This window comes from Canis lupus, chromosome 14, assembly GCF_011100685.1.
Source record: "Canis lupus familiaris isolate Mischka breed German Shepherd chromosome 14, alternate assembly UU_Cfam_GSD_1.0, whole genome shotgun sequence".
In the NCBI taxonomy this organism is placed as follows: Eukaryota; Metazoa; Chordata; class Mammalia; order Carnivora; family Canidae; genus Canis; species Canis lupus.
Genome location: NC_049235.1, coordinates 35975883 through 35998308, shown reverse-complemented (window position 1 = coordinate 35998308; position 22426 = coordinate 35975883).

Below are 22426 nucleotides of genomic sequence, written 5' to 3'. Positions count from 1 at the left end.
ATCAAAAGGGGGATCGACATGGAAAATAAAAGCCATGAAGCTTTTTTATCAGTGCGATTTGCATCCCTGGCTTCCTAGCAATCCATCTGATTTACAATGACGTCTTCCTGACTCCAAATTTAGACTTATTTATTCGGGAGCTTCGCTTCCGCCTCTTCACTGCTACCTCCCTACAAGGCACCGGAGAAGTGAACGCTGTATGTTTTGGGTTCGCTGATCCAACAGTCATTTCTGAGATCCATACAAATGGAAAACATACCAATAAGACACGAAACCCTTCATTATTCTAACGTATGTACCAGGCCCTGCTCTGGGCGCCTGCCCTCCCCTTCTCCCTCCACCCCCACCTTCCTTCCACTCCTCCGGGGGCAACCCAGAAACCCAGAGCCCAAGCATCCAGCCCTGCGCCTTCCCTTGCACGGCTGCAGGAAATTCGTTTTACAAGGCTGGTTTTAACTGAACTACCTGCTGTGCGGCACATTGCTACTGTTTGTGAAATGAATGATGGGAAAGGCAAGTCTGTGATTTCATTTGTTCAGACCGATTACTCACACGTTGCACACGGTATCATTTGCTTGTCACTTAATGACTGACCAGCCTGCCTGCATCATTAGTGCTGTGGCGCAGTGAAAGGAAGACCTCGCCATAATGAGGAGCTGAAGGAAGCGGAGTGCTGTTTTACCTAAAAGAAATGGTGCGCAGAAATCCAGCACAGCTGCAGGTGTTCCGATGACAATGTGGGAAGCAGTTAGCTTCCAATTTAGCAGAAAATTAAGAGCGAAAAAACTGTTATTTGTGAGAGAAGATCCTCATGGCAGGCAATCATCCTCGCTCTGCATCCACAAGATGAGCATTCAGCTGTCTTTGTCCTGACTTAAAACAATTGGTATCTTGGGCTGCATTCAACACCAGATTGGTGCTTATTATCTGCAGTTTATTCTTTCTTGGGATATTTTGTTTTTTTCCCCCCCCCCCTATTTTATGGTTAATTTGCTTGCTTGAATGTAAAGCCATTTAAGCTGAAAAATCTGGATTGTGGCTGAGCATTGTGCCAGGGCTCTGAGCTGTATGATACAAGATAATTGGCAATTTTCAAATTCATAATCCATTTTGTTTCCCTCGTCTCCCCCCCCCCCTTCTTTGTCCCTTCTGCTAGCTTTTTTACCCTGGTCTTTGGCATAATCTTTGAAAATGGTAATGGAGGGAAGGTGAGGCGGTGTAGATGCCTCCAGTCAAGACATCTAGACTCCGGAGGTGACCCTTGAGCAAAGTGAAAGGGCATGCAAACTCGGGTGTGCACCTCTGGGAAAAGCAAACTGGTGCTTTCCCTGGGGAAGAGTGAGGGCCTCTTGAGACCAAAGCTCCAAGTCCCTTTGTAGGATAATCCAAGGATCGTAGCTTTCCTTGGGGGCTTTGTAGTGGAGACAGGCAGGAAAACCCTCACCTCCTACACACCCTACAACACCTTCCCAGGTTCCTGCTTGGTGCTGCTCCAATAGGTCCAACTAATGTAGCATCATCTGGTCCTTTTGCCCTTGGCCGGGTCAGTCAAGGTGATGACAGATACCTCAATCTGTGTCTGCTGATGCTCTTTTTTCTACTTTAAACAGGTCTAGCCCATGGGGTCAACTCCTTAGCGTGGGATCTCTTCTTGTTGCATTCTTTTCTGTGCTCCTGACATAACAGGGTCCCCAGAGTTCACTGATTTCAGCCAAGTGATTCCTAAGCAGCTGAGTCTCTCTTGGGAGAGTTCTTTAGGAATGAGCCAACTGCTGTTATTCTGTCCTGACCCGGACTCAGGACTCAGGACTCAGGACGGTGGTCGTGCTCCTGCTGCACCCCCAAGCTCTCCGGGCCAGTTGCACGGCTGCCACTGCAAGCTGGTGGACAGGCCCAAGAGCTCCCCACCCTGGTGCTCCACTGCCTCGGCTAACCAGAGGAGGCAGGGATTCGCTCTCATTGAGACAATGTGCTTTTCGGTGATACTTTTATTCTTTCAAATGTCCAGGCCTTCTCTCCTGGAAAGCAGGAGAGTAGCATCCTTGCCACTTTTCTGCTCCTTATTCATTACAATGCGTTCATTTCCCCCATCCTGTCACTCTGCTCTTTCTTTGGATGTACCTGCTAACAGCACCAGTGAAAACCGTAAGACATTATGTTTCCCCATTTTGCAATAATTTTCCACTTGGTTTGTAATGTTTTTCGGCTTAAATTTGTGTAAACTCGCAGAAGGAAGATGCGAAAGCAAAAGAATGGAAAGCACGGTGGCCAATCAAAGATCAAACAAGCAACAAATTAGTAGACTGAGGAGGAAACAAGGAGCGGGAAGGGATGGGGAGAAAAGGTTTTCCGCCCTCAGCTTCTATTTGATGTTTGTCTCTCATTACTCTGCCTTTCTGCATTCACCTTCCTCCCCAGCTCAGATGCGCACATTCGCCCTCTCCATAGCTGTGTTTATTTTTCAAAAACGCTGGCAGGCCTCAATTTCCAATTTATGCACTGCTTTCTGTGGTCTAACTTGGATTTCCAAGTCCTCCCCACCGCATGTGTGGCTGTTCATTTTACTACTTCCTCGCGCAGATACTCTGCAGTCACCAGCTGGCCTGAGAACACACTCAGCCACGCTCTATTTTTGTGTCCACTAATAGTCACTCGGTCTTCTGTTCTGCCAATTTGGTGCATAATATTTTCATTTTCTCTATATTCATTTCCAATACTCCTGTCAGCCTTCAGCATCTACTTCATTAAGCTTCTCCTCTGGTTTAACAGCAATCAGCAATGAAGGATCCTTTGTGAGGCCGGGGGAGAATTGATCTTGCTTTCTCGCCACACTTGCCGACCTGCCAAAGCAAGGAGGATTTACTGCGTGTCACACAGATTGCCTGGAGGACGCTCTGTGTCCCCATTTGTCACGGGGCTTCCATTGCTCACCAGGCACAAGGGCTTGTAAACTTATTTCTGAAAATGTGAAAGGATTATCCTCGCTCATAAAATGCAAAATTTGCTTAACTGCCTTAGGAGATTTAAGGCTGCTCCACTTGTTTTTCAAGAGAGGCTTATTTGAATTACAAAGTAAGATTGCCCCGGTGGTGGGAGAGAGGGAGGTGATGGCCACCAACCGGTCATCCTCTTCGTAGGGAAAGCCAGGCAAGAAGTGATGTCAATGGCCCGTAAAAGAAGCTGTTCCGTTGCCTATGTGTGATTCTACACTGTGAAACAAAGTAGTGGATGAAGGCTTCTCTTTCCTTTTAATTTAAGGATTCTTGGTCCAATCTGCCTAATTTTCCTAAAGGGTGAAGAAACTTCAGTGCAAAAGAGCACTGACAAGAATTAAACTCCATTTGCTATTTCACTTTATTAGGCTCCCAAGAAATCATGGATTCCAGAGGGAAGACGCAAAGGCCCAGAGCAACGATAGAACCTCCACACTTAATAAGTCCAGTAACAATTTCCTAAATATGCATATGACAGATTTCCTGTCTTTTATCATTTATGGAATCCCACAGTCAGCTTATTTTTGTACCCAACCCAGACAGAAACCAACTCCTACAAACTAAGTTGGATGTGATGTTTGTAACACACTCCAAATATGACCATACTTTTTGTAAAACCACCAACCAACTAAAAACACAAAACAAAACAAAAAAACCATGGCTCCTTTATTAAATCTAGATCCTTCAAAGAGCACACCTTCTTGCACCAGCAATAAAATAAAAATCCTTATAAGAAGAAGGCAGTTCTCTCTCTCGATGGTCCTTTGTCCAGGGCCAGCCTGGAAAGGCTGACTCATTCATCTCTCTCTCCCTGCAGATTCCTCGGCAACAATGATGAGGTCTTACTGAAGTTTATATCCCAAGCACCTATATTGGCGATTCGTACATAGTAAATTGACAGCTGGGGGATCCCTGGGTGGCACAGTGGTTTAGCGCCTGCCTTTGGCCCAGGGCGCGATCCTGGAGACCCGGGATCGAATCCCACGTCGGGCTCCCGGTGCATGGAGCCTGCTTCTCCCTCTGCCTGTGTCTCTGCCTCTCTCTCTCTCTCTCTCTCGGTGTGACTATCATAAATAATAAATAAAATTTTAAAAAAAAGTAAATTGACAGCTGAATAAATGGCTGAGGAGTGTGCTTCTGTGCTCGCCTAATTCTTCCTCATTCTCAGCGGATAATTTCGGGTCAGATCTGTCCAATCACAGCATTCAGTGAATTCATGAATTTACAAAAGGCTAGGATACATAATTCTGGTAGGGAGTAAACTTTTCTTGAGGCAGTGTGAAAATGTAGAGTTAAAGAAGATTTATAGGGCACCTGGGTAGCTCAGTGGTTGAGCATCTGCCTTCCGCTCAAGGCATGATCTCAGAGCTCCAGGACTGAATCCCACGTCGGGCTCCCCGCCGGGAGCCTGCTTCTCCCTCTGCCTATGTCTCAGCTTCTCTCATGAATAAATAAATAAAATCTTTAGAAAAAAAATTTTTTAATTAAAAAAATAAAGAAGACTTATAAAAGAGAATTTTCAGGTGTAGTGTCATGTGATGGGTGGAATAAATGATAGCTGCAGAGGTAGAAGAAGGAAACAAGGATGTTTATGTGACCAGCTGAGCCAAACGTCCATCTTCATCAGAGGTGAGAGGAAGAAAACAGATTGTGGCATGTGGAAGTGGGCATTTCAGGACCAGGCTGCATCAAACTCATGAGTCAGGGCAGCCTGGGCGGCTCAGCAGTTTAGAGCCACCTTTGGCCCAGGGCGTGATCCCAGAGACCCAGAATCGAGTCCCACGTTGGGCTCCCTGCATGGAGCCTGCTTCTCCCTCTGCCTGTGGCTCTGCCTCTCTCTCTCTCTCTCTCTCTCTCTCTCTCAATCTCTGTGTGTGTCTCTCATTAATAAATAAATAAATAACCTTTGAAAAAAATTTTTAATAAATAAATAAAATCTTTAAAAAAATGTTTAAAAAAAACTCATGAGTCAGGGGGACTTTGCTACTCTTTTCTGTCTTTCTTTCAATTTCTGGTCTTCACTCACGAGGTACACAGTGGCCTTAGGCTGCCACATTCCTCTATCACCAAGGGAACTGCAGGGCGATTCACTAAGTCTTACCAAGGCAGGACACCAGAAAGTCCTGTCATGTCACTGAAATTAAACAGTGTATATCAGGAAAAGGAGCTGGGGATACAGAAACATATAGAGAGCTATTCTGTGTGACACAATCAAGAGTCCCCTCTAAGCCCCATAGGGGCTGTATCCAACAAATGAATATTCTTTTCCTTCAGTTCTCTGTGAGGGTACTCAATGTTTGTCCCATCCCTTTTGCTGATTTCATTTTTGTCTTCAGTTTTCTTCGTGTGCCTCGCTCCTGACTGTCCCCGTCAGCCCCAGCCTCTCATGGGGGGATCTGGTGTTCTGTGTCCAGCCCTCTCGGGGTGGCTCCCTTTCAGTGTCACTTTTACAGTCTAAGTGGCACCATTCTGTGCTTTCCCTCCTGTCACTGGTTTCACCCTCATAGGTCCCCCAAGCTTAAACTGTGAAATGTCCTTGACCCTTCATTCATTTTCCCTTAACTGATCGGTTCTGGCCAAATGAAGTCAACAGTTCACTGTTGAAGTCTTTTCCACTTTTGCTGTCCTACCCCGATTGCAATCTTGATAGCTTTATAACTAAATTACTGCCTTCTCATCGCAAACACTGCTTCCCCACAAATACACACACACATCGTCCCCTTCTCATGCAACTGACATGCAGATGCCAGGTTAATAGTGCAAAAACACAATTTCTGTTAAGCTTATATCTTTCAGAGCTAAAAGTGGTTTTCTAATTGGGAGAATGGCATCAATCTTTATGTAGTTAAAAAAGTACTATCTCTCAATATAAATCTACATGTGACTTTTTTAGTACCTTCATATCAGGAATATAATTCTCTACAGTTTGAAGTGCAACTAAAATGCCCCCAGATGGGGATCCCTGGGTGGCTCAGCGGTTTGGTGCCTGCCTTTGGCCCAGGGCACGATCCTGGAGTCCCGGGATCAAGTCCCGCATCGGACTCCCAGCATGGAGCCTGCTTCTCCCTCTACTGTTCTATGTTTATCATGAATAAATAAATAAAATCTTTAAAAAAAAAATGCCCCCAGATGATTACCTACAGGTTAAAAAAATAATCCTTTTTTTTTTTTTAGAATTTAAGGATCTCCACACTCTGATTCCATTTACCTGGAAGATGCCTTTGTCTGCATTTTACTCTTTCTGCATCCCCACAAAGACAAAACTTTTCTCTTATCCATGTAGATGGTTTTCAATAGGAAGAAGAGGAATATAGATACACTTGGAAGATCTAGAAATTACATAAAAATTAGTACACATTCCACTTAGGAGAAACTTATCTTGATACCCAACTGACACCCAATTAGTTCTTTCTTTCCAAATTCTGCCAAGTTTTGGACAACTTCATGCTTTATAAAAACTTTATTTATTGAAAACCTGTTTTACATAGAGTGCTTTTATATTCAAGACTATATTTTAACATTTCTCACTAATAGGTTGAACCATTCAATGTCATTGATATCTTTTTGTAAAAGAACTATGGATATTTTTCTTTTGGATTATTTTAAAGCACATAGGAACAGAGCAGTGTTTAAACATTTTTTTTTTTCATAGTTTTGCACAGGATGAGAGGTACTAGGGAAGTAGAAGATGCTTTGTTCAGTAGAGATCGTGGCTGGTTTGTAGCTATACAGTCAGGCTGGGACTTGTGTCTGAAGCCAGAGGTGGGAGAGCTAAACAGTGGTGTGTAATAAGGAGAAAAGACTTTGGAACTCCAGAAGGCCAACCTGAGAGGGAGAAAAGGAAGAAGCAAGTAGGGGGTGAGAGAGAAGTCTGGCAACTAGGCTGAGATGCAGAGTGTTGTGTGGATGGGTCAGCCCATGAGACATCCCTAGGGCATGGACAAATGAAAGGCAAATGGAAGGGCTATCAACAGGAATGATGGAACACCCTAGGAGTCCATCAAAAGGATCAACAGAGGGCAGCCCGGGTGGCTCAGCAGTTTAACCCTGCCTTGGGCCCAGGGCGTGATCCTGGAAACCTGGGGTGGAGTCCCACTTCGGGCTCCCTGCAGAGCCTGCTTTTCCCTCTGCCTGTGTCTCTGCCTCTCTCTCTCTGTATCTCTCATTAATAAATAAATAAAATATATATTTTTTAAAAAGCCTCAACAGATTTGGATGTATTCATACAAAGGAAGTTTCCATAGCAGAAAAAAATAAATTTAGCTATGCAAATTAACATGAACTTTATAAGCTTAATGTTCAGTGAAATGTTTGCCAAAGCAGATGTCATATGATGCAATTGGTACAAAATTTTAAAACATGCAAAACAATGTCATAAAGTGGAAATAATAAATACCAAATAAAGGGTAGTGGTTGCCCCTGGCAGAGGGCAAATGGGAGTGTAAATGAGGAGGCATACAAAGGGGCCTTCAATTCTGTTGGTAAGCATCCATTCTTGAGCTGGGAGGTTGGTACATGGTGTTCATTTCTTTTAAACTTTTTTTTGGTATTTCATAAGTACTTCATAATATATTTTACTGAGTAAATTTTATTTCTTAGAAGTTTCAGATTTATAGAAAGTGAAAAGTTCCCATATGCTTCAAACACTCAGCTTCCTCTATCACTTAAGCATCTTACTTCGGTCTGGAACATTTGTTACAGTTGGTAAACTAATAGTGATACAGTATTTGGGGCTGAAGTTCATATATATTTTTTTAATTTTTTTATTTATTTATGATAGTCACACAGAGAGAGAGAGAGAGAGAGAGGCAGAGACACAGGCAGAGGGAGAAGCAGGCTCCATGCACCGGGAGCCCAACGTGGGATTCGATCCCAGGTCTCCAGGATCGCGCCCTGGGCCAAAGGCAGGTGCTAAACCGCTGTGCCAACCAGGGATCCCTGAAGTTCATATTTTATTCACATTTCCTTGTTTTTTTTTGTTTTGTTTTTGTTTTTGTTTTTTAACTAATGTCTTTTTTCAATTCTAGGATCTTATCCAAGAAACTATATTATAATCAGTCTTTATATCTCCTTGGGCTCCTCTTGGCTGTGACTGTTTCCCAGACTTTCTTGTTGTTGATGAGCTTGAGTGTTTTGAGAGTACTGGTGTTTTGTAGAATATCCCTCTACTGGGATTTGTCTGATGTTTGTCTCATGATTAGACTAGAATATGTGTTTTGGGGAAGAAGAGGTAAAGTGCCATTCTCATCACTCATATAAAGGGTACTCAACTTATCACTGTTGATGTTGACCATGATCACCTGGCTGTGATAGTCAGTGTCTGTCACATTTCTCTACTGTAAAGTTACTCTTTTTGTAGTAAAGTTTCCCCTTTTTATACTCTATTCTTTAAAAGGGTGTCACCATGTGCAGCCCCCACTTAATAATAAGTAGTACTGTGTCATGTTCTACCTCCTTGAGGGCAGAGTATCTACATAAGTTATTTGGAATTTAGAATGGGATACTTATTTCTTCTCCCCATTTATGTATTTGTCCAAAAATTTGTCAGTATAGTCTTACAGATATTTATTTATACTTTGAGTTATATTCTAATACTAGTTTGTTTCTGAAATTTTTTCAGCCTTGGCATTGGAAATACTTTCAGTTGGTTCCTATTTCCCTTTGACATGTCCCCGTGGTTGTATTTTGTTTGTTTTTAAATCACTTCCTTACTTTCTGGTACTATAAAATTCTCTAAACTCACCTTGCATATTTCCTGCTCAGGTCCTAGAATCAGCCCTTTCTCCAATGAGCCCTGATTACTTTTATTTATTAATGGTATTAGAAAGCAAGATCTGGGTGCTAGCTGTGCTTGGTGGTACTGGGGTGTTTTTGCTTCTATGTCCTTTCAGCAGACAAAGAAATATATGTGCAACAAACCATGCATAGACACATTTATAAATATTTTCCATGTATAATTATCTGTATCTATCTTTTTTTTTAAGATGTTACTTATTTGAGAGAGAGAATATGAATGAAGTGAGGGGCAGAGGGACAAGCAGACTCCCTGCTGAGCAGAGAGGTTGACACTGGGCTCAATCCCAGGACCCTGAGATCATAACCTGAGCAGAAGTCAGACCTGAGCTTAACAGACTGAGCCACCAAGGCACTCCTATCTGTATCTATCTTAAGCTAAATATGAATTCATATCAATGTCTCCAATTGTAATCTATTATCATATGAATCATTCTAATCTCTTCCCTTTGTAAATTCTCACTTCAACAGTAAGAAAGTGGGCTCCCACCACAATGCATTTTTAAGCCAGTCTAAAAACTGGAAGAAGAAAAACGACTGTATACATGTGGGGAGTGAATGTTAATAGTTCTTCCACTACAGAAAGTTAATTCTACCTATCTTAAGTCTACTCAGGGAAGTGAAAAGCATGGTACCGGAATTGTCATAATACTGTAAATTTCTTAGAAGCAGAATATATATATACATCCTACTTTAGTATACAGCTACACACAATTTTAATGTAGGATAAGAACACTGAACTAAATACGTACCTAAATGTCTCCTACTTACAGAAGAAAAAATTTACAAATCTAGTGAGCCTAAACATTTCCACATCAATTTTACGAATACTCAGTTAAAATTAAAACGTCAACTTGATATTATTTTTACCCTAAATAATTAAGAGCTTTCATATATTAAGAAGAAAAACTGACGTTCCTCATGAGTATGTGGTAAGCTGGGCATTCTCCTAATGACCCGAGACTGATGTAGGTTGTTACTCCTTTCCTAGAGAGAAAGCTGGCAATGAGGATGTTTTTGTCCTTTGGCTCAATGATTTCTCTTCTGAAAGTCTTGTCTGGAAGTTAACACTCCTTCAAAAGGTAGGCAAATATTTCTGCTCAAAGATATTTATCACAGGATGATCTAAATCAGCAAAAGATGAAAACCCATGTTGGTGACTGAAAAGACAGCTTAGCTAATTTATGGCAGCCTCATAGAGACACTATTTTGCCCTGAAAATAATGGGTGTAAGGAGTTTTAAATATGGGAAAAGGATAATACTCAAACAGTCAAGGGAAAAGAATCAAAATTGTGTTAGTATAATCTCATCTCTGTTATAAAGTAAATACCACAGGGCACGTGGGTGGCTCAGTTGGTTAGGTGTCTGCCTTCAGCTCAGGTCATGATCCTGGGGTCCTGGTATTGAGCCTTGCATTGGGCTCCCTGCTCAGCGTTGCAAGGGGTGGGGGGGGAGTGTCCTACTTTTCCTTCTCCCTCTGCTCTCCCCCACTGCTTCTGCTCTCTCTCTCAAATAAGTAAATAAATAAAATCTTTAAAATAAAAAAAAAAAAATAGCACAATTTCATAATATCTAGTAGAAAATTCTGAATGCATATGTCGCCCAGGAATTCATCCTACACTCTGTATTGGCTTAAGCGTCAGATGTGTATGTGCAATGAGATGTATTCTGGAACTGTTTGTGACAACAGAAGATGAGCAACAACTTCAAATATTTATCAAAAGGGGACTGATTAAATAAGTTATAATATACCCAAACAATGACTAGCATGCATTGAGGCAGTTTTATTGTAGAATTATATGTGATCTCAAAAATTTAGTATTTAATGAGAAAAGCAAGTTGTGGTATACAAACTTTTTTTTAAAATATAAGCATTCATTCATGTTGTTTTTATACTGATAGGACAGCTCTTAAGGATATACAAAACTATTAAGCATAATTGCCTCTGAGGAGGAGAACTGGTTAGCGGAGGGTCAAGGGGGTGGGAGAAAGAATTTTTACTTCTTTGACTTTTGCATATTTTGACTATCTTGCTGCAGGCATGCATACCTTTAAGATAAAATAATGTTTTAATTTTAAAGAAAAGAACAAGGGTGTCTATCTAGTAAATAGTTTTTAAGTTGTTTGCGATGTGTTCCAGTCTTATTAAAAAAAAAAAAAAAAAAAAAACTCTCAATCTCTCCCAGACATAACATCAAGGCTTCACTCAATGCCCTCTGGGAATAGGTCTGTCTGTTTGAAAATCAAGAAAAGCAGCTGAATTTCACATCTAGGCTAGAGCAGTGAAGAAAGGGAGGGACAGCAGTTAAGAGAGTAAAGACATTCTCAAAATCAGGTGAAGCCACAGAAGAAGGAACCCAAGGGGCTCAGGATGACTATAAAAATGCAAGCCATCCAGAATGACAAATATCCTGAGGAGGGTTTCAGAATTCACACAAGACAAGAAAGAGCTGGAGAGTGAATGAGGTCATTTTATCTGCAAGGGTGGATGCCTCCATCTGGCAAGAGGATCTGCATTTCTATGTAAAAGCTGTTGACACCCTTACTGATAGTTTCTCAAGGAAAAAAGGCCCTGGAAAAACAACTAACAGAAATATTGTCTCATTTAAAGACAATGAAACAGCAGACTGAGCTGGGTTCAAAAGTTTCCCTTAAAATTCCAAGCAATGTTTGAGACTCACTCATTGAAATTCTTTGATGCTTTTTCAGCAGATGGGAAAGTTGCATACACGGATGGGTGCATGGATCATAGTAATGCACGAATCTGACAGAAGTTTCACAAAAACCTATAAACCCATTAGACACCTAACTAAAGAATATTTATAGCTCTAGTAATTAAAAAAACAAAACATTGGCTATAGATCCAAACCAAAGATTTAGCATGAATGGGTTCTTGGAAGATAATGAGAGAAATCTAATGCACTACTTTTTACTAATTTTTTTTACTTAAGATTTTATTTATTTATTCATGAGAGACACAGAGAGAGAGAGAGAGAGACAGAGAGAGAGAGAGAGGCAGAGACACAGGCAGAGGGAGAAGCAGGCTCCATGCAGGGAGCCCGACATGAGACTCAATTCTGGGTCTCCAGGGTCACCCCTTGGGCCAAAGGCGGCACCTAACCCACTGAGCCACCCAGGCTGCCCACTTTTTACTAATTTTTGATAGATGACTAATTGTTCATAGTAAATACTAATAATAGAGCTAGAAAAAAATCATGAGTTGCTTATGGAATCAATGACTTTAAAAATTTGTGATGTAGAGAAAACTTCAAAACAGCTAGCACACTGCAGTGACATGGGTCATGTAGCTAGTCTATCTGCAGTCTATTTGCAGCCCGTGTTGGATTATCGCTGCTCTCAGAATAATAAACAATGCTCTGTTGAGTATGAGATTTTGAAACTGTCCGAAGCTCTCATGTTGGTTACTGCAGCAGAGAGAAGACAAAAGAAGGCTTGTGGCTTCCATTATAAGGAATCACAATGTGTTGGAGCACATGGGGCTTAGCCTGAGGCAGGAAAAAAATAAAAGTAAGTTCATTTGCAGTTCAGTTATGTCTGAACTGATTAACAGTAAGTATAATTTGTGAACTATTACTATTTCCTACCCCAGGCAGGTTTTATGATTTTCCACAATTATCTCAAACGTATTTTACAAACTTTTGACAGCAATAAAAACATAAAGGTCTACAATTTAGGTGGGTAGAGACAAGCTCTGCAGTAAAACAATTTGACAAGTTTTCCTGCCAAGGTAGAGAAGGGATTTACAACATAGTAACTGAGAAAAAGTGATTTTAGATCCACAGACATTGCTTCATAATTTCCTTTTAATTAGTGGTTGAATTCCTTGTTAAATGGACATTCATATTTCTGATATCATATTATCTTTTCTAAAAGAGGGGATTTATATTATTTTTAACACACTATCAAATTTACTATAAAAAACGTAGACACTGAAATTTTTTCTGGTCGCTGGCTGCAAATCTCGGATTATAAAATCAATGATAACGACTCAGAATTTGTAGCAATGCATTGAGTTAATGGCCTTCTTTGCTGTTGCTAGTTATGAAAATATGTGATTTTAGAAATCACCAAGAGGAAATGTGACCCCTTAAATCACCAGCTTGGTCATAGGCTTTTATACAAAATTATTTTATTGAATCAAAAAGCCCTATTACGTTGAACAATTCTCCAAATATCATTAGTTAGAAAGGTAGTTATGCTGCCTTAAATTTCATTTATTTTTTAAGCCATAGTATCACATATGTATTGCTGCAGACAACCAATCCCAAAACTTAGTAGCTGAAAGGAGTCGCTTATTAATTCCCATAATTCTGTAGTTTGGCTGAGAAATTATTCTTCAGGTTCAGACATTTAGCTGCACTGATCCAACATGGGGCTAAGCTTAGCTATGAGAGGGTGGAAAGCCATTCTCTCTATGCCTGACAGTTACCTGGAGCGGTCAGCTGGGACCCTGTAAATTCTCCTTTCCATGACCTCCCATCCTCCAGTAGGTTAGACTGAACTCCTGTATAGAGTGGGAGAAATGTACCAAAAGGGCAAAGGCAAAGCTGCGAGGTCTCTTGAAACCTACAGTTCTGAACTTGGACAACGTCACTTCTCCCACATTCTATTGGCCAAACCATGTCACAAAGCAGCCCAAAGTCAAGGCATGAATAGACTCCAGCCCTTGATTGGAATAGCTACCAAATATATTGGCCATGTTTTCCAGCCTACAGCCCTATAATTGGAGAAACTCAGTTCCTACAGCTAGTTCTGCAGATTGTGAAAAAGATGACTTGAGGTACTTTACTACTACCTTTTAGAAAATTGTGGAAATGATACAGGTGTATCAGGATTATTCATGGGAATGATGTCTCCTGGAACCATGCAAAGCACATAAACGAACCTGACAATGGTTGTCCTGCCCACTTTCACGTTAATGGGAACTACAGTAAAAGTAATACTGGCTGGAATATCAGGAGACACTTGGACATGATACAAAAATAAAGAGGGTTAGAAACCAGAAATCTGGGCAGCCCAGGTGGCTTAGCAGTTTAGCTCCGCCTTCGGCCTGGGGCATGATCCTGGATGGAGTCCCATGTCAGGCTCCCTGCATGGAGCCTGCTTTTCCCTCTGCCTGTGTCTCTGCCTCTGTGTGTGTGTGTGTGTGTGTGTGTGTGTGTGTGTGTGTCTCATGAATAAATAAATAAAATCTTAAAGAAAAAAAAGAAATCAGAAATCTTACTCTCAAGTATTAATGATGACAATAGATTGTAATGGTCAAGAGCTCAGACTGTAGAGTCAGATGGTCTGAAATGAAATCCTGGTTCCATTGTTCATGAGCTCTGTGATCTTAAGCAAACTACTTCTGTGTCTCAGTTTCCTCAGCTGTAAACTGGTGATATTAATGATACCCCACATCAGCTTGTGCTAGGAAAGTGGCCAACATGGAGGAAGTGCTGCCTCATAAGTACCCGTTGTTTACATTCCCATCACCGTCATCATCATCAGTAAAAGGGAACATCCATCCAGTTCAGTACACTATTGAAAAGGGAGGGAAATAATTCTTCTAAAACCAAAATAATCGGGATCCCTGGGTGGCGCAGCGGTTTGGCGCCTGCCTTTGGCCCAGGGCGCGACCCTGGAGACCCGGGATCGAATCCCACATCGGGCTCCCTGTGCATGGAGCCTGCTTCTCCCTCTGCCTGCGTCTCTGCCTCTCTCTCTCTCTCTCTCTCTGTGACTATCATAAATAAAAAAAAAAAATTTAAAAAAATAAAAAATAAAACCAAAATAATCATATTACATCAGATATCATCTTCATACCCAAGCTAAAGGGAGGAACATTTAAAAAGATCGAAATTTAACCAAGAATTTATCTAGAAATCTTCCAAATTGGGATACCTAGTTCACTTCATCAAATAATTTAAAATGGCATAATGGTGACAAGGATAGAACTAAAAGATAAAATGTAGGAATTGTCCAAGGGCTTTGGTTTGAATATTTTGTTGAAGAAATCTGAAGTTTCTAAGAAGCCTCTGAGTGATCTCCTAGAAATTGAGGGAATGAGTATCATAGTGAGTACTCATAGTATCAGTGAGTTTCCACAGAAAATATGCTAAATACATATCTACATATTACATATTAGTAACCTACCCTGTCCTCTCCCCTCTAAATTTTGTTCCATGAGCACGTATGTATATATATATATATATGTATATATATATATGTGGGTTTGTACTTGGTAACAGTCCAGAAATCCATGTTTATTTTGGTTTTATCTTTGTTTTTGTTTCTTTTAGGAATCCAAATTTTTAATAATCACCTCAGGAGATTCTTAAAATTTACTATGATTGGGGTACACTACTCCCCCTCAAACAGGATCTATGAGCCGGTAGCGTGGGCAGTGTCTGGGAGCTCATTAAAATGCCGAATCCCAGGCTCTACCTCAGACCTCCTGAATCAGAATCTGCATTTTTAACAGGATCTTCATTTGATACCTATATATGTTAAAGTTTGAAAATACCTAGGTAACAACTTTTGTTTGGTTTCATTTTCCAAATTATTCTCAAGCACTACAGTTTGGCATTGAAAGTATTAGCTAGGTGATTACTTGTAGTGTTCTCATATAAATTCCTTCAACAAACTGCCCACAAAATGATAAACCAAATAATCATTTTTATCATACCTGGTGTTTATGCCTCAATATTATTAAGTCTTATAATGGTGGCTTTAAAATGCTATTTTAATAAATAATACAGTATATAATTATTCTGTATATAAAATTATTCCATATAGATATGCACAGACTGAATATAATTATATATACATACACACACACAGAATCTTCATTACTGATTCAAAAAAAGATACCACCACCACAACAGCTATCATTTTATAACATCTTTGACAACAGACTGTTGTATACATTTATATATGCTTAATAGGTATATTAAACACAAACCTCAAATTCTTCATAATGAAACCACAACATTATATTATTATATGGTAGTAATTTATATGCTCTTGCTTAATACATAAGTAAAATCCCCTATAGCTATGTTTTTCCTTCCTCTACCTTTTAAGAAACATTTAAAACTTCCATACTTTAAAATTAATTCCCCTTTAATTATGTTCCTCAGTTATATATCACTTTACCACTAAGCAAGTATTTTAGTAGGTAAGGCATAGTGCAGTCTCTTTTTATGACTTTTCCCCCTTTCTTTTTTTTTTTCTCAAAGATTATTTATTTATTCATGAGAGACACAGAGAGAGAGGCAGAGACACAGGCAGAGGGAGAAGCAGGCTCCATGCAGGGAGCCCGACATGGGACTTGATCCTGGGTCTCCAGGCGCTGAAGCCAGCGCCAAAACCCTGATCCACCCGGGCTCCCCTTTTCCCCCCTTTCATTCACTAATTCACCTAACAAATTATTATTGAACTGAGCATGTTTCAGGCTTTATATTCATGCTGGAGACACAGAGGATAACAAAATATCCATATCTTTGAGGAGCATCATCTAATAGAAAAGATGGACAAGAAAGTCGGCAATCATAAGTGGATTCAATAAGTAGTTTTTAAACACCATTTTCTGTGGTGCAGAGGAGAAGCTCACAACTGGGGAGGGCTCAGGGACCACTTGCACATAATGAAGTGACCCAGGAGCTGAGGCCTAATGCGTGAGCAGAGTTAGCCAGGGGATGTGGTGAGGAAAGGCGCTACAGACAGGAGAAGAAAAAAAAATTGAAAGTGTGAAAGAGCCTGATATGTTTGGGGGAATAGTTCAGTATGGTTGGAGTAAAGTATGTGCATGTGTTTAGACATGTTGAAAATGTTGGCAGAGGCTGAATTGTGGATGCCAGGCTAAAGCATTTGAGCTGTATCCTGACAGCAACAGCAAGCCATTGAAGGATTTATTCAGGGGATCGGGATAATCAAGTGTACAGTTTGGAAAGATCATCCTGTCAGATATGTGGAAGATGGAATGGAGACAGTGGGGCAGCCTTGAATACTAAGTCCATGAGCCAGAGCAGTAGGCATAGACAGGAAAAGACAAATTAGAAGCCTAAAGGGCAAAATGGACTTGGCTTAGTGTCCCGTTGAGTATAAGGGTTGCAAGAGAGAGCCAACTTGCTAGCAGAGGTCCCAGGCGATGGTGGTGTCAGTCACCTGAGTGGGGAACACCACAGGAGAAGCAGGGGGAAGGGGGGAAAATAAGATATGTGGGTTGGCACAGGTTGAGCTTGAGGAGCCTGCCCATTAACCCCCTGGAATTATGAGGTGCTCAGCTAGTGTAGGACCCAGAGGAGGGGCCTCAATTTATTTACAGTGTCTGCTATGGGTGACTGACCATGAGTCACCATTCTCCCTTGTAACCATGTCAGCTATCACACATGGAAAGGGATTTTCTTCCCAAAGCTCTATAGAAGTTCCCCTAGCTGACCTCCACTGAAACAACATGCAAACTTTTTTCTTTCGTGTAAATCATCAACACTGACTTCACCGAACACTGCCAGGTGTAGGTTCCTCTCAAGTAGGACCTGCATCCTTTCCCACCGATTGAGTTGAATACTTACCAGGAATTAGCTGTATTTGTTCCCAGATGTAGTTGCTATTACAATTATGTAATTTAATTAAATATTCTATGGAGCAATGAAATATAAATGTGCCAATAAAGAATAAAGTTAGAGTTTCTATGAAAACAAAAGATGAAACTTTGAAAAGACCTCATAAAAATATATTCAGTTAAAAATTGCTGTCAAATTAGTGATGAGACAAGTGTGATAGATTAGGGGAAATAATCATAGTCTGGAAGTACTCAAGTATTCAGATTGCTTGTGTATTAATTCTCTTCATTCCACTTTGAGGAAAGCAAGCTGGGAGCTGCATGAAGGATTGGGTGTATAGTTAATGCGAGAAAGACATTGAGGAATTCTAATCAGGGGACCCATTTTCAATGACAACGTCTTGGCCTTCCATCAAAAAACTAAATTGGCTGGTTAACGTGCATTTATCATTTTATATTAGAATGTTAAAGCTATGTGTAAATCTTTTTTTTTTTTTTTTAATGTTTCCTCGCTTTAACTTTTTGATTAAGTAACTAGTAGTGGTCCTGGTCCTTCTGATAACAGGGTTTCCAGTATATATGAAATCTGTGTCACATACTATCTACAGATTTTAAAGAAACAAAGCAGCCACAAAAGAACCTAACCTCAGGTCCCCACAAAGCAAAGGATCCTCTGATGGTAGCTCTGCCTTTCATTGTAAGTTTGAGCTCAACTTTTCCCAGGCCGCTACCCCAGTTATTTCTCTTGAAAATGGTAATTTTACTTTTTTCATTTTTTTGGAAGATGAATTTGAGAGAAAGTGCAAGAGAGTGTGCAATTGGGGGAGGGGCAGAGGGAGAGGAAGAGAATCTCAAGCAGACTCCTTACTAAGCATGAAGCTGGAAGCCAGAACCCTGAGTTCATGACCTGAGCTGAAACCAAGAGTCAGATACTTAACCGACTAAGCCACCCAGGTGCCCCCAAAATGGTCATTTTTAAGCAACTAACTGCATTTAAAAAAAAAAAAAAAAAGTTTGATGTGTCAGAGGCAATGAAAATTTTGCTTTAAAACAAGGTAACAAATTTCATCATCTCTTGCTCCAACCAGACCACAAGAGATGTCATTATTCAGTATCATTTAGGATTTCCTGCAGGCATATTGATGTTGAGAGCTGAAGACTTCCTAGGAACATGACCTTGCTGCCTTATTTGCTTTCACTTAAAAAAAAGTGTGTTATGTAAACAAATATACACTATTTGTTCAAGTGAAAGCAATTAAGTGCAATTAAGGCCTATCAGTCAATATTTCCCAAGCTTCCTGCATCATAACACATTATACCTGTCGAAATGCAGGACTAATGGGGCTTAAGTGACACCCCAGTGGTTAATCCATTGGCTAAATTTGGAAACACAGGGAAAAATACTGTGCAATTGAACCAATCTGCAACCCAAACATCTCTAGAAGGAATCTTCTCAATGATTATAAGGAAATCAGCAAAGGAAATGCTTGGTTTTTCATTTTTTTAAAAAGGAAAAATGTCTTTCATTACAAGCTAGTGGCTCTTGGATCAAGGATTTTATGGACATTGTTCTGTAAGACTCTCGTGTTTTGTTTTGTTTTTTCAAACAATTGAGAGATTTCAAATAGGAATTCAGACTTTGAGGCTTTTTTCATATCAGAAGAACTTGCAAGGATCCACTAAAGCTGAGCTGTATCTGCCCATTTTGGCAGAGTGTATGTTCTTTCTTTGAGATTCCTACACATCACCCACGTGTTTCCTGTAGGCATTTAAGCTTGTTACTCTCTCTAGTTTTAGAGAGTTAACATTTTAGGGGTGCCTGGGTGGCTCAGTCCGTTAAGCATCTGCCTTTGGCTCTGGTCATGATCTCAGGGTCCCCGGATCCAGTCCAGTGTTGGAGAGAACCCCTGAGCTGACTGCCTGCTGAGCAGGGAGCTAGAGGCCAGGCTGGATCTCATGACTCTGAGATCAGCACCTGAGCCAAAACCAAGGGTGGGAGGCTCAACTGACTGAGCCCCTCAGGCGCCCCACCCCCATCATTTCATCCTAATTACCTCCAAAAGCTTTATCTCTAATACAGTCCTGTTGGGACTTAGGGCTTCAACACATGATTTCTTCCGAGGTATGGGAGTGAAGAGAGGATTCAATTCACAGCAGACAACATGTAAACGAATGAGCCTAACAGTATTTCAGTAAAACTTCTACTCACAAAAACAGGCAGTGTGGGCTGCTCGGCTGGGCCTGCGTGCTTGCTGAATTCGGGTGACCCCTGTCCTGCATCATTTCTTGATTCATTTTAAAGCTGTATTTTTCCCGGTTCACCTCTTTCTTTCCATCTCTTGTTGCTATTAACATTGGTCTCTCCCTAAGCAGGCGCCCCAGAAGGCGGGCTGTGAAAAATGAAATGTGGGTTTTCTAATTGCCAAGACAGCTTTGTAGGGGTGAGGTGGATGGCTCAGCCCCTTACCCCAACGGGCCTAATCTCCCGTTTCCCCAACAGGTTCCTTTAATCTTTGGGGGGGGGGGAATCAGAGGCCCAGAGGAGGGACTCTTTTTCTTTCCAAGACACCTCGGGGAGGGGGGGGGGCTGGCACCTTTCCCCAAGGCGCCCAGGAGACTCCCTGAGAGTGTGTTTCCGAGGATGCTGCCTTCTGGGCGGGAGGGGGGCGCGCACCGGCCCCGCGAAGCTGCAGGGGACCCCGCGGGGCTCTCCCTGTTTACCTTCTACCCACACAACCTTCCTCCACCAGCATAAACAGTGTCGCGGCAACACTCGCTGCTGTTTTCGTGGCAAGGATGTGTTGACAGGAGCTACCTAGCTGTGAATGCAAACACGATGCTGCCGGCAGCGAGTGCAGACGGGTTAGCAGGTACCGCTTCCCGCGGGCAGATGTTTAACCTTGACGCGGGTAGTAATTAAGCAGAACCTTGGAAACGGGTGCATCCCCGGGAGCCAATTAATAATTTGGAGGGGGGAGATGTTCTGTGCAGAGCTCCCCCCACGAACCACCGCCGAGTGACATTCCCCCCTCCACCCAGTGGACTGGGCTGGGGGATCATTTGTAACAAAGCCCTGTGGTGCGGGTGTGAACAAATTGTAATTAGGCAAATTAAAGGAGTGTTGCATGTACATCAATTAATTTCTGGTCGCAAGATATACAGCGATCGGTATTCCTTTGGTTGCACATCAGAGGCTGTGACTTGGCAGCAGGGCTTACCCTCCTTCCCCCTCTTCCCTCCCATCTACACCCCCAAGCCGTCGCCCCCCTAATTCTCCTAGCGCTACTTCGTCCCAGTTTATTTACTTCTTTTTAACACCAGTGTAGCAGTACACACATTTCCATGCGGTCTTCTGCCTTTTGAAAAAAAATCCCTTAGCCTGCTTAAAATGATGTTTATAAAATGCATATCAAGCATATATTGCTCCTCTGGGCACAACAGTGATAACATCCATTTCCTCTCCCACTGAGGCAAAGAAAATAAAATAAGGCTTCTGTGAAAGAATGGCAGGCGCAAGTTGGGGACTTCCCCACAGAGTAAATTGTCTGTGGAAGGCGGGTGATTCAATGTAATTGTCCCAAGTTAGGTGCCCCTACTGTGGATTTCTGCGGGCCTGAGTCATCCGCCCAAGAAAAAAAGCCTTACAGGAAATGGAGTTAAATAATCAGCCTCTCTTCTTGCTGCTTAGACAGATTGTATGGCGTTAACCGCCCTTGCCCCCTGCACAATGCTGTAGTCATGCCCCTGTAGAGCTGTCTAAATTTGCACACTAAAATTTTATGGAAGAAAAACACGATAATTTCTTTTACTATATAGAGCCCGGCAGGCAAAGAATAAATAAAAGCAAAATTTAGGCCTCCACTATAATTTAGCCCTAATGGTTCCTTCATCTTTGACTGAAGTTCCTGGATGCCAAACATTCATTCATGTACCATTATTTCATTTTTCACAGAACCTATTATCCATTTTTCACTCTGGCAAAACTGAACACTCAAGAGTTGGGTTGCTCTTCTGTCCTAAGCAGGTTGAAGAAGAAAGTTGTCTAGACCATGAGTGAAAGGACGCAGGGGCATCCTGTTCAGTCCTCGTGGCAGAACCAAAGCTCCTCCTAAAATCAAGCCCTCCAAAATACCAGAATGCCCATGTTTAATTTGGGGATACTTTTTATAGCTAAGCATTTTCATTTATACTTTTTATATAAATATCAATCTACATAGATGTGAGTATATGGATAAATGGATGGGGGAGTATTTACTCATATAGAAGTCCCCCTCTGCACCCCATAACGCTCCCCATTTGTGGCGCTCACCTGGTCCTGTCATTCCACACTAGACATTGTTGCCTCCCTTTGCCATAAACACTTCAAACGCCAAGCCTTTCCTTGCTTTTGCATCACATTCCCAGCCCCACAGCCACACAGCATCGGGTGCAGCACCATACCATAGCATAGGTGCTCAGAAAACACTCCTTGAATTGAATAGAGAAGGAAAGTAAAGCCCTGAAGAATTCTAGATGTCAGGGAGCAGGAGTTATATCATAGATACTTGGGAGAAAGCCCCTGGTGATGGGTATGCCCCACATGGCTTCCCCAGCAGGGCCAGCACCTTCTCCAACTGCTCCTTCCCTCTGCTCACTCTGCTCTAGTCAGATTGAGCTCTTTCAGTTTTTCATGGAAACAACCATGTTCTTTCCCAACACCCTTTATCCTTGTCACGTCAACTGATGAACAACTTCTAATTGTTTTTCATGTCTCAGCTGAAAATTCATGTCCTCCGAACCCCTCATTGCCTTCTCAGGGAGAGGTTCAAGTGTCCTATATACTCCCATGGTGGCTGCTTTCCTCCTGATAAGCCTCACTCCATATGTAATGTTCAAGAATTGTCCTTACTGATGTACTTTTGATTTGCTGAGAGGGAAGGGACTGTGGCTGTCAGGCCCACCATGTTATTCCCAAATATCTAACATAGTAGATATATTTGTTGGACATCTGGGTACCTGGATGGGTCAATGGATGGAAGGATGAAGGGATGCATGAATGGTGGGATGAATAAGTAGATGAGTTGATGGATTTGT